Source organism: Dermacentor andersoni, chromosome 2, assembly GCF_023375885.2.
Source record: "Dermacentor andersoni chromosome 2, qqDerAnde1_hic_scaffold, whole genome shotgun sequence".
Classification (NCBI taxonomy): Eukaryota; Metazoa; Arthropoda; class Arachnida; order Ixodida; family Ixodidae; genus Dermacentor; species Dermacentor andersoni.
Genome location: NC_092815.1, coordinates 202,737,626 through 202,747,422, shown reverse-complemented (window position 1 = coordinate 202,747,422; position 9,797 = coordinate 202,737,626). Strand labels below are relative to the sequence as shown.

The window sequence follows — 9,797 nt, the reverse complement described above, 5'->3', positions numbered from 1 at the left end:
CTCATCGATTCCCACGGTGCGTGGTACCTGCATAATTTTTAATATTCATTCGTGTCATGTTTGCACGGACGGCGCTGCTACACCGAAGCATTTGCGTCATTATGTTACGTTTGCACGTTGGCGTTACACTTGCATAAATACTTCACTTCATTGGTTCGTTTTCGCTACGTGTGCGTAAAGTTGCACTGCCTTTGCATGCGACTGTGTGAACATTTTCGCCATTCGCGTTACGTTTGCGCAACTTCTGTGTTGAGATTTCTGTAAACATCAAAGCAAGCTTTGGTATGACTGATGCTGAGACATGCATATTTTTCAAAGTGTCACAACTCTAAATGTATTTGCTTGAATCGCATGGCTGGAAAGTACACTTTTGCCTCAAGGCAGGGCCACTTTGGCAGTACTGCTTTTGCATGGGCCACAAGTATAGTAAAACCCGGCTAACAATATCAAGTGGCTGGAATCTATAGCCTGATGTATCCATCAAGCATTTCACATGCATTACTAAGGAAAGAAAACAGCGGAGAGCATAACTGCGAAGCAATGTGCAAAATACTGCACACAATGAATGCGCCCATTTTTTTCTACAAAGTTGAATTGTCCAAACACGCACTTTTTTAGGTGAACAACACAAAACAAACCTGATAGGGAAAATTAACCCTCATTTCTACCAACATGTGTCTCCAATAAGAACATAAGTCAAGAGTTGGGCTAGGTTTGTATTGAAGGAGCAAATACATAATAATCAGGTAATTCGCTACAATCTAGGTAAGCAAGCAGTTCACTGCTCGCCTTTCGGCAATTTGAGAACGTATTAATATAGAATATTCTGACACTCCATAAGTCAAGATAACAGCGTCGATTTAATGCAGTACCAATTAAAGGCATCCCAATGAGGCAATGACGACCTTCTTACGCACAAGGCCAGTGCCAGGCCACATGTTTCAGTCGCTTGAAAGTTCTTTTGGTTTAGCTGACGGAGCAAGTATTATTCTTGCTCCGTGCTGTGGCTACTCACGCGTGTGCACCGCGAGGCCCGCTGAGTCCGCAAATTTCGTCAATAGGGTGGCAGAGGTCCGTGTCGGTTGACGGCTCGTTGCGAGACGCACTTTCCGCCCTGTAGGCCAGGAGATGTGCCAAGAGCGCGCCGTCTGTTCGTGAAGCCCAACAGCGTCCATTTTGCACTACAACGTGAAAAGTTCAATTCGGCCGCCGAGCGAGTGGTTTTGCAGATTCGGATTGTCCACAAGGCACACGAGGAGCTTCAGTCATCGACTTTGTTCGTCATGGTTCAAGTCTGCGCAAAGCGACACGCGGAGAAGCTTTCAGTACGGCGTTGTCTACAGCAATCAACAAATTCACACTATCTAGGGAAAAAAAATGTAATATACAAGGTCTGTGCTTAGCAAATTGTATATCGTTAACCCTACATGTAGGATGTTTACTTGTGATCGCCCTGTAACTCGAGACAGGCCATTGCATTCCCAACTTTTATTGAATAGTTTTATACTGTCCGTCAATGTACTGCCGCGCGCTGGTGTCTCCGTGAGCTGCTGCGGCTATGGCGCTAATTTATGACGGAGATTTTTATCATGAAGCAAACAGATCTGTTATTGCAGTGGACAATCTCATACCTGGTGGGAGATGTGACGTGATCGTTCACGAGCGCTTCTTTTGCTTTTACTTTCCGTCGATGAGAACACCAACATGTAACAAAAGCACTTCTATTGCGTTGAAATCGGACAAGGAATAACGGGGTCTCAGCGAGGGGAAAGGCGTGGAGAGCTTTCCTACAGCCATCCGCGTCTCCGATAACCCGGTACTTCGGGAAGAGTAACACATTTAGAGACGATCTAAATTTGTCCATTATTACTTACCACACGATGACCTTCAATAGGTGAAATTCTCCTAGAAAAGCTAGAATAAAATCTATCGCTACACGTTAGAAATCGTCGAGCTCAGGTGCGACATACAGGAAACTATTACTCCGGCGTCGAAATGACGGCAACAAGCCGAATACTAATTTATAGCGTAGTTCAACCAATGAGTGGGAGGACATAGACGGGATAGGAAACTGCTGAGCGGCGCTAGCTGGTGAAATATTTGGGGCCACAGAAAATAGTGGAAGTGGTGAGGAAAGACTGCTAGAGCAGTTGACAGGAAAGACGCGAGCTGAACGTGACCGCCCTTCCTGCCAATTCCTTTGGAGGAAACGTCAGCTTGGGACCATATGGGACCATTGCCGCTTATTCAAATACACGTAAAATGCAGAAATGATTTTCGGAGAAAACCCCTGAACCGACTTTAAATAAATGTGTGGCATTTGAGAGGAAAAGTTAAATGCTAGTGACTGTTGGAAGCGGAATTTAAAAATATGACCTTAATGTTTTTGCAGGAATTCTTATGTAATTAGGTGTTTAAGAAAATGAAACTCCGATAGATACAAATGTATCCCTCTGCATCAAAATAGATATCGCCGTTTTGTAAATGGCATCCAGGAGAAAATCCAATAACTTATGTTTTGCGTGAATATGTTACAATGTATTCGAAAGTTCTACAACGGTGCTACTCAGATATGAGTGGTGTATGTGAGTTGCATGTACAATAGAGCAAACTTTTCCGCTTTAGATGCATTATTAAATGCAATTGACAGAATTTCGATATCGTTTTTCATTGCTGAAGAGTTGAAAACTTCATAGTTGCGTTTCCTGGCAATTTGCGTTTTTTGACAATCTTTATAAAACATCAACAGCCTAAATAACAATCCGCTTCCAACAGTCACTAGCTTTAACATTTTCTTTTAACTGCAATCATGTATGCTAGGTAGGAATCTGAAAAAACAAGAGGGAGGACAAAGTGTCGTAGCGCTTATCGACTGCAATCTATGCTAGCACGGCGGAGGGTCCACTTTTCTAACGAAAGATGCATCTAAAAGAGGCTCTAGGCATTAAATTTGTTATAGGGTAAGAGCTTAGGCACTGACGTTTTAAGCTGACGTTTTAAGAGCTTAGACACGTGCGGGCCGGACATTATCGCGTTAACCGAAACATGCCTTCATCCACAAATCGGAGACCATGAATTATTCATGAACTCGTGCGATTTTTCTGTTTACCGCTGTGACCGCGATACACGCCAAGGAGGCGGTGTACTGCTGGCGATAAATAAAAGGCTCCCTTCAAATTGCATTAAAATTGCATCCAGTTTGCAGATCGTATGGGCAGTCGTTAAACTAGCACATCAAAAAATAATTTTGGGTGTCTTCTATCGCCCCCGAATTTCACTGCAACATTTGTGAGCGATTTACACGATGCTATTCATAGTGTTTACTCTCGTCACACCACCGTGCCAATTTTCTTGCTTGGTGATTTTAATATACCAAATATTATGTGGTACAATGATCCCCCCACAGTGTATCCTAACTCCTCTATGGCGCAAGACTTCTTAGAATTGTGCAATACCTTTTCGCTGACCCAAATCGTTAAGGAACCGACAAGAATAACCACGTCTGTTTGCAATACACTTGACCTTGTTTTTACTACCCGACCCGATCTTATTTCCGACCTAACATGTTCGCCAGGTATCAGCGATCATTGCCTACTTTCATTTAAAGTTTGCCTCGAGCGACCTAAACCGATTAAAAAGATCAAGACATTAAGAAATTATAACAAGGCTGACTTTCTTTCAATTAATAATGAACTCGCAGTGTTCCTTGATGAATACTTGCGTGAATTTGAATGCCGTAATGTTCAGTCAAACTGGAGTATCTTTGTTAATAAAGTGATTGAATTAACAGATAGGCATATCCCTATTTACACGATCACCTCTAATCTAAAGAAACCATGGTATAATCATCAGCTAAAACGCTTGTCTAATAAAAAAAAGCGCCAGCTAAATCGGCTAAACTAAGCCGTACCAATGTTCATTGGTCAGCCTACAAACAGAGTGCCGATGAGTACGCGCAGGCCCTAAAAGACGCCAAAGATAACTTCCTAAGCAGCACATTACCTTGTATGCTTAAAACTAACCCTAAACAATTTTGGCGCACGGTTAATTTTAAAGACAACAATATAATAGCGCTCAGTGATGTTAATGGTGACGCTATACCGGCCAACCAGTGTCCCGGAGTGCTAAATGAAGTTTTCGCAAAACATTTCTCGTTACCTAGCAATTCCACTCCACCACACCTACGACCATATGACCATGATGTAATGTTCCCTCTCATTATCAGCTATGATGGTGTCGCAAGCATTATTAAGTCACTAAAACCATCCTCTGCGCCGGGTAGTGATCACATTAATGTGAAATTCCTTCAAAGCACAGTTTGTTACACATCAATCATCTTAACTAAAATTTTCCAGCAATCATTGCACGATGGTTTTCTTCCATCCGAGTGGAAAGTCGGGAAGGTAATTCCAATTAATAAATCGGGCAATAAGCATTCCCCTCTAAACTACAGACCGATTTCGCTCACAAGTATACCTTGTAAGATACTAGAGCATATCTTGGCTTCTCATCTTGCTACTTTTTTGGAGTCGAATTCATTTTTCGCACCATCACAGCATGGATTTCGCAAATCATACTCGTGTGAAACCCAACTAACACTTTTTGTACACAAACTAAACACCATTCTTGACAATAGGTCCTTGGCTGACTGCATTTTCCTTGACTTTGCTAAAGCCTTTGACAAAGTGTGTCACAAACTGCTCATCTATAAGTTACGACTACTTACTAGTTTACCCACTTATCACCTAAATAATTCACTACTCGACATAGTATCTTCATATAAGTACCTCGGAGTTCACATCAGTAGCAATCTAACATGGGATACTCACATCTCTCATGTCTGCAACGCTAATCGTATGCTCGGATATCTTCGTCGTAACTTTGCAAAATCACCTTCGTCTCTCAAACTAATGCTATATAAAACACCCATTCGCCCTTAGTTAGAATATGCCGCTTCGGTTTGGGATCCGCATTATAATACTTTGGTACATACGCTTGAAATGGTGCAAAATAATTCCGTCCGTTTTATACTCTCTAATTACAGTCGAATCGCGAGCATCACGGTAAGAAAGCTAACCTTAATCCACCTACGCTTGCTTCTCAACGTGCGATGCTTCGCTTAAGCCTTTTTCACAAACTGTATCATCATCCCTACCTGCGTGATTTACTAATACTTCCTTCCCATTACGTTTCGCACCGTTTGGATCATGCTCATAAAGTTGGCATTCCGTTGTGTAAAACAGAATCATTCCTACATTCCTACATACCACGCACATCAAATGATTGGAATTGCCTTGCCAAATTGGTAGTAACAATTTCAGATCATGAAAAATTTGTGACTTCATTAACCATTGCTCTATAACATCTTGTTTTTGTTTGCCTCTTTATAGCTATTATTGTATAATTAGTAAAACTGGACCGCTTCTTTGTATATATATGGTATTTTTTGTAACATGTATTTTGCCTCTTCATAACTACTATCGCATAATTAGAAACATTGTGCTGCTTCTTGTAGTTAAAATATTGTTTTTCTGTGTTTTGTACCACTCCCCTCTCTAATGTCTGTTGACCCTGAGGGTATCATAAATAAATAAATAAATAAATAAATAAATAAATGTGTGCAAAGCGCACATGAATTGGCTGTGAAAACGCCGAAATCAGCAAAAATATTGTGGCCACAACTTGAACAATTTCGAGGCAGTAGTTAGTATGACAACCAGAAAAACTACTTGGCGAGCTTCAGCGGTGGCAGGAAATGGCCGGAGGTCACAGTAGACGACTGATGGTGCCTGTCTCCCACGATGCAGTCCAGGGTTCAAATTCGCTGTTGCGATACACTTTAAGAACGCAGCTATTAGGCGCCTGTTCCTTCGTCCTTTCCCGCCGACGGACGTTCCTCAGCATCGGCGTCGTCGGTGTAACGCGGAGCGCAGCGCGGAATGAAAAGCGAAGAGAGCGTGGCGAGGAAGTGGAGGAGGAGGAGGAGGAGGAGGAGGAGGAGGAGCAGGAGGATACGGTGAAAGCTTCCGGTGGAAACTGGAGGTGGAGAATATGGCGAAAGTGGGAGAAGGAAAGCCTAGTGCCGCCCTGCGGCGACAACGACTACGAGATGGCGCCAGAGTAGCGCGCACCGTCTCTTCACCGGTGGCATGCGGCGAGCGCCTCCAACGATTCTATAGAGGGTGTTCCAAATGTCATGCACAAATATTTAAAAAAAAGAGCAAGTGCTTTACTTGAAGAAAACTTAAAGCATGTTCTTTTCAGTACAGTGGAGTAGCCGCCAATAATTATCTCGTTACTGAGATTTAATAAAATAATTGCAATTAGTTATCTAACTCCACAAGTACTACCCTCATTATCGAAGTGTCGATGAGGCACTCGTAGGCACAGCCAAGCGACATCTAACTGAGCTATTTTCAGCGACGCTGTAATTGCGTACAAATCTTTTTTCCAACTGAGAAATAAACCCGGTGAAATATGGAAAATAACAAGTGACTGCACTCATATCCGCATCCTAAAGCTATGCCCTCGAGCAGTTTCCCTCGGAGATAACAGGAACAAGATGAAATGGCAGCGAAAACACGTTAAAACGAAAAGCAAAGTGCTTTCGCTGCCATTCCATCTTCACAGAGTGTAATGGCTGCCAGCGCTCGCAATTTTTGTTTTCGTTCAGCATCGCGGGAACGTTCGTCGTTGGTGGTCGTTTCGCGCCGGCGCCGTTCACAATCCCGTTGCTGTTCTCTCCGCCGCTTCTTGTACGCATGTTCTTTTTCGGGTGTGCGAACTATACGCGTCTGCACCATCGATAAAGCAGCTGTTTTTAGTGCCAATACCTCTCCTCCGTTCTAACCTGTTCCGCATCTTGACATCTGCACCGCCGCACCACACCCTTACATGATCACACACAAGGCGAACAATGAAACCCATTGGGTATGGGTTTGTTAGAAATCACTAAGACCGTTTCAGTAACCGGACGCCGAAAAAACTACGGCAGGTTAGTCATATACAACTTTCGCTGTAAAGCGTCGTGATGGAGCTATTTTCTTCTCTGCCATGGCCCCGCCAAAGCAACTTGTCATGTTTGCTGTTAGCTGGAATAGGATAGCTAGATAGCTGCTGTCTTAGCGTAAATTGCACGGATGCTTCGTTTTTGCCACAGTACCTATCACCACAAAAGCGAATAGACAACGTCAGTGCGAAGGTATGAAGGTATGTATTTTTACATCGAAGTCGCCATTTCTTTATCAAATGAGCAGAACTCTTACATGACCCCTGCCTTGGGAGCTGCAAATGTAACACGAGGAAGTCGGTAAATATATAAAAGCCATGGAAGTGTTGCGGTCGACCAAACGCATCGACAATCATCACAAATTGTTGAAGCTTGACACAAACCAGCGGCAAGAAACAGTGGCGGAGGGCTCAATCTTTGAGTCCTTGCTTACGCACGAATGTTCTAGCATTTATGGCTTTGTGTGTCCCCATAAAGAAAAAGAAAGAAAAATAAAGTGGGGAAGCCCGCACCACCAACTAGGTATGGCAGGCGTAAGCCAATCAAAATAAATGAATAGGGGAAGCCTATTTATTATTAATTTCCTTTATTCCTTTATATTTTATTTATGGTGTCGAAGCCTCATGCTAGCGTGCGCGACGTGGCCGGCCAGGTACGAATTTCCAAGTCATCAGGTTGGAGGATTCTAAATGATTCGGCATTTCAACCGTACCACCTTAACCTGAACCAATGCTTGGAAGACCGGACATTGAAAAATCGTCTAGATTTTTTTAGGTGGGTCGAGGTGAGCCGATGAGTCAACGGTCTTTTTCAGCAACATAAGGCGTAAAGATGAGCCCAATTTTTGCAGAAACACCAAGGTACATTTGCATAATGCACACTATTGGAGGAACTCCAATCTACATTGGGTAAAGCGCACGCGACACCAGTAGCAGTGGTCGTTCAATGCGTGGTGTGGAATTTACGCCGGTGCTATAACCGGTTTCATCTTCGATCACACACTGATTGGACGCACACAAAAACCTTGCAGGAGTGGTGGATGAGCATCTTAGTAAAGTCCCGCTGTCACGTCTTCCACTTTTGTGGTATCAGCGAGATGGGGCGACATCACAGAGCAGCAGCCAAGCACAAAACTGGCTGGATACGACTTTTCATGCGCAATGGATTGGAAGGCACGGGCCTGTAAATTGGCCGGCCAGATTACCTGACCTGTCTCCATTCGACTTCTTTCTTTGGGGTTACGTGAAACATCGTGTTTACATGATCTAGACGACCACGTTAGATATGAGCTCAAGGCTAGGATAACGGATCGCTGGCGTAGAATTCCGGCGCCGGTCATCAAGAAACTCACTGAACATGTGGGAAAGCGGACTCAGTACGGCATACCTGCAGAATAAGACCTATTCGAACGCGTCCTCTAGGCGGCAGCTTCTGTTGAATGGCGCTTAGAAATTCGCAGATAACAAGGGCACACAAAAATCTCATATTTTTCTTTTTCTGCATGCGTCCCGATTGCCAATTCGGCCCATATGGAAATGGACCATTTATTTTTTGAACACATTGGTTTGTCCTTTTCGCTACACGTGAGTCGCCTATCCGTTTGTTTATTTCGCTTTTATTTCTTGCCACAAGCCTGTTTTTGGCGAACGTATACACTGTGAACGAAAATAAAACGGTCACCTCAATTTGGATTTGGTACAAAGCAAGTTTTGTGGTGTCGTAGGGATCCGGAGACGAACGCAGAACAGTAGCAAAAGAGTTTATTGCTACATCGTGTAGCAGGAACGGCAGTACAAATGAGAGTGGCCAGAAGAGAAACATGCCAGCTTCATAAGTACTCGCGATCGGGTCATGTGACTACCTGGAAGCTTGACTTGCTGACGTTGTCGACAGCACGTGGCGCTACCACATACGTGACATTTCTGCGGCAAAATATAGCTTGCGAAATATAGCTATACATATTTCTATATATAGAAATATATAGCACTCCTTCGAAGCGGCGCGAGAAGAGCCGTGATTTTGAAACATTCTATGTTTATTCCATTGCTTTTCGCGTTTTCTCCGTGGTCACAGCGGCTCTTCGGCCACGTTATCAAGGAGCTTTTGTTATCAGTGTCACGAGATGGCATTAAGAGACGGATAATAATTGTGGCATGGAAATGTGAGCAAGGAATCACATCGAAGCCGCGAAACCTGTTGTTAGTGCTCCTGCCGTAGCATTATCAAGGATATGCGCTGTCTCTTCGGGTTTCGAACAGGTAAAGCAATTGCTTTCAATCAGCTTATCTGGAGGCACTGCTTCATTGTGGGGGTTGCAGCACAGTCTCGTGGTATTTTTTTTATGCTTTGTGGAGTCGCTCCACTAGTCGGAGAGAATTAGTACGAAATTAGAAAGTCACTGAAGATACTGCAGAGAAACGTCATTTGGTGCTGCCTAGAAATGCATCATTGATTATTTGATGATTACGACAGCATTCATCGAGTTAGATATATAATCGCAGTTCCCTAATTAAATCTCAGTAACGAAAATAGTTTACTGGTGGCTACTCCAATGCACTGGAAACAATATGCTCTAGCTTTTCTTCGAGTAACGCAATTGCTCTTTTGATAAATCTTGGTGCGTGATGGTTGGGACACCCTGTATATGAAAACAAAACGCTGCATTAGCGGAGATCTGTCAGCGGCGGCAGCTGTAAATCGCGCCCACGCGTCACCCACGCGCTGTTTCTCGCTATCTCCCGATTAGCGAGGCAGTCGAGCTACACTTCACTCGGCTTGCTATGTGCCG

At 43.6% G+C, this 9,797-nt stretch overlaps 1 protein-coding gene across 1 annotated transcript in view; it reads right to left on the bottom strand.

Annotated features, from left to right (window-relative positions):
• Nucleotides 1-841: 841 nt before the first annotated feature.
• The window catches only part of LOC126540231 (uncharacterized), a 28,634-nt gene continuing 19,678 nt past the window's right edge, over nucleotides 842-9,797 (bottom strand). The window contains exon 3 of the mRNA XM_050187030.2: nucleotides 842-1,294. The gene's annotated coding sequence lies outside the window, so the exon portion shown is untranslated. The remainder of the gene's footprint in view (nucleotides 1,295-9,797) is intronic.